The sequence below is a fragment of the Xenopus laevis genome, chromosome 4L (genome assembly GCF_017654675.1).
Source record: "Xenopus laevis strain J_2021 chromosome 4L, Xenopus_laevis_v10.1, whole genome shotgun sequence".
Lineage (NCBI taxonomy): Eukaryota > Metazoa > Chordata > Amphibia > Anura > Pipidae > Xenopus > Xenopus laevis.
The window spans coordinates 91,822,568-91,825,745 of record NC_054377.1 but is presented as its reverse complement, the minus strand read 5'-3'; positions in this window follow the sequence as shown (position 1 = coordinate 91,825,745).

The window sequence follows — 3,178 nt, the reverse complement described above, 5'->3', positions numbered from 1 at the left end:
GCATGTGTCTGTCCCTTTCTGGTCTCTGCTCTGGTGGGTCTGATGTTTGGAGCAGAGTAGAAGTAGTAGCGGAGTAACAGACCTGCGAGGAGACATGCAAGGCTCACTTCTACTATACTGTTTCAAACAGAACCAACAGTGCGGGGATTAATGCTGCTTTCCACTGCATTTACTACTACATTTAAAACCATTGTAACTTGCTTAGAACTACATTGCCTTTCGCTGGGCAAAACTTATATCCCTCTATAACAATGAGGAATTTAAAAGGCAGATAAAAATCAAGCTACTGATCTATTAAAATATAGAAAGATGCAAATATTGTATATTATGTGAAAATAAAACTATTTAAGATTCCGTCAAATACCAGTATAACTACCATTGAAGTAGCCATCAGTAAAATAACATTTGTCAGAAATACAGGCCCCCCTTGCAGTATGAAAGGTAACAGCTATGAGTAGCCACTTTGGCTCTGAAGCCATGAAATCAGATGGCTAGACTAGAGATCTATGATAGCAGCTTAGGCATCGACGACTGGGTCCCTATTTAAAACACTCATTTGAAGACAGTGGAGCTAGAAGCAAGGGTAAGTATAAGGATTGCCAGTACTCTACATAATAATATATACTCCTTTTAAATAACTACTGTGTTAAGGTTTCTGCTTTACTGGTGAAAACAATTCATATCACTGCTTGTAACCCATGGCTGAAGCATTTGCTAATAGCAGTACAGGTATGGGATCCGTTAACCAGGAAACCCGTTATCCAGAAAGTTACGGAAAGGCTCCCATAGACTCCTTTTCATGCAAATACAAATTTTTAAAAATGATTTTTCTTGATAATAAAACAGTACCTTGTACTCGATCCCAACTAAGATATAATTAATCCTTACTGAAAGCAAAACCAGCCTATTAGGTTTATTTAATGTTTACATGATTTTCTAGTAGACTTAAGGTTTGAAGATCCAAATTACAGAAAGATCCCTTATCCAGAAAGCCCCAGGTCCCGAGCATTCTGGATAACAGGTCTCATACTTGTTCAAAAGAATGACCCACTTTAGGAAGCTTCTGCTGGGCTGCACTATTTAGAAAAGATTTCTTATCATTGTCGCCACAGTGTGCCCCAGTACTGAATTACCGACTCCTTTTTGGGAGTCCACATAATATATTTGTATACAAAACACAGAGCTTACTATAAGGTTACATACTGTCAGTGTTATCATATAGAATGGTCCAATTAATGACATTGCCAGGTATGATTTGCCTTTCCTCTGGGCCAACAGTACACACTCCCCTTATGTATAATTAGCTTCTAATTAAATCCTGCACCTAATGGGAACATAAATAAATCTTCAAGATGAACAGCAATGCATTAGCTTATCAGAAGAGGCGGCTGACTCTCTATAAAAATAAATTAGTTATTAAATATATTAAAAAAGGCTACAGAAAACCTTAAATTAAGAGCAGAAAAGCTAAAATACTGCATTCTATGACTGTGGACATATAATATGTGGATTCTGACATTAAATCTCTCTCCTATATAGCACTGTGTCTCCTGTAAGCAATTAGTTAGATCAATTGTGTCACTAAAGAGCTGCCATTTCTTAAAGGCCAGCGAAAGGTTAAACAACAAATTATTCTCATTTAAAAGACAGTTTGCAAGCACTCTCAGCCCATAGTAATTCCTGTGTTCCTGGCAGGACCGCCATCATAAATCACAGGGCCCCATACGACAAAATTTCCTGGGCCCCCTGGACTGTAAAAAAACAAAAAAAATATTGGTGGCTAGAGTTCCCACATGTTAATAAAGAATGTTAATAAAGAATAAAAATATATTGGTGGTCAGGGCCCCCCATAAAAAAACATTTGTGGCCAGGGCCCCCCATTTAAAAATATTGGTGGCTAGGACACCCACATGAGAAAAAAAAAATTGGTGGCCAAAATTGGTGGCCAGGGCCGCCCCCCCACATTATAAGAAAATTGTTGGCCAGGGCCCCTTAAATGTCCATGCCTTCCCGAAGTCAGCAGCTCTCAGAAAGATGGGGGCCCGGATAATCAAGTAAGTGTGGCGTGGTTGGGCCCCCCTTACCCTCGGGCCCCCTACAACTCTCCCCCCTGTCCCCCCCCTGATGGCGGCCCTGGTTCCTGGTGTCATTTGAGAGGAATGACGCTCTGAGTGGAAAGCAAGAACAGGACTCCATCTACGTCACAGAAATCTGATTGCGTTTCCTGCTGGCAGCCCGCGGCAGCCTTGAATCGCATTAGGAGATATTTCTCGTTTCTGTGCATGCTTGAAGTATGAACCTTTCCTTGGTGCGGTCTCTGCTACATGTTCATGCGCATAATTATTATTGGGGCTTGCGCAGCAGTGAGGGAACGGAGGCGGGCATACCTTACACAGGATGGCAGCGGCGTTAAGCAAAACAGGCTGTAAATCAGACATATGAAAAACTACTTAAATGTACGTATGTATTGGTGAGCTAAAAATATAGCGATCAAACACTACAATAGTAGGACTATTCAGGGGTGTAGTGTGTTATATTTGCCTTTCATTCTCCTTTAAAGAGGAACTATTGCGCAAATTTAATGTAAGCTTCATCATACTGAAATAAGAAACTTTATAAATATTATTAATTAAAATGTATGTACTGTTTCTGAAATAATCAAGTTCATCTTCACTATTCCTCTCTCAGCATCTGTTTCTCTTCATGCAGGAGTTGGATGTCAGATAGTCATTGACCTTTTGCCTTGAAGATGTATTAGAGCTCACTCTATTAAAATCACCAGACATCGTGTCTTTCTACATGCAGGATTTGTGCAAAAGGCAGAGGTAGATTTTGTTTGTACTGGAATCAGTTCTTCGAGTGAGCTCTAGTACATCTGCTAGGAAAGGATCCCCCTATAAGATATATTGGATCGAACTGTCAATGAAGATCTCACACCCAACTGCTGCAAGAAGACAAAATGAAGAGAAACAGATGCGGAGAGAGGGGTAGTGGACATAAATTGATTATTTCAGAAATGATGCAGAATATTTAAATGATTGTATTTACAAAGTTTCTTATTTCAGTATGATGAATCTTATATTAAATTTTTATTTTTTAGATAGTTCCCCTTTAACAAGCAGATAACAGGATGACACCAGGATGACAGGAAGGTTCCAAGCAGAACATATCATCTTGC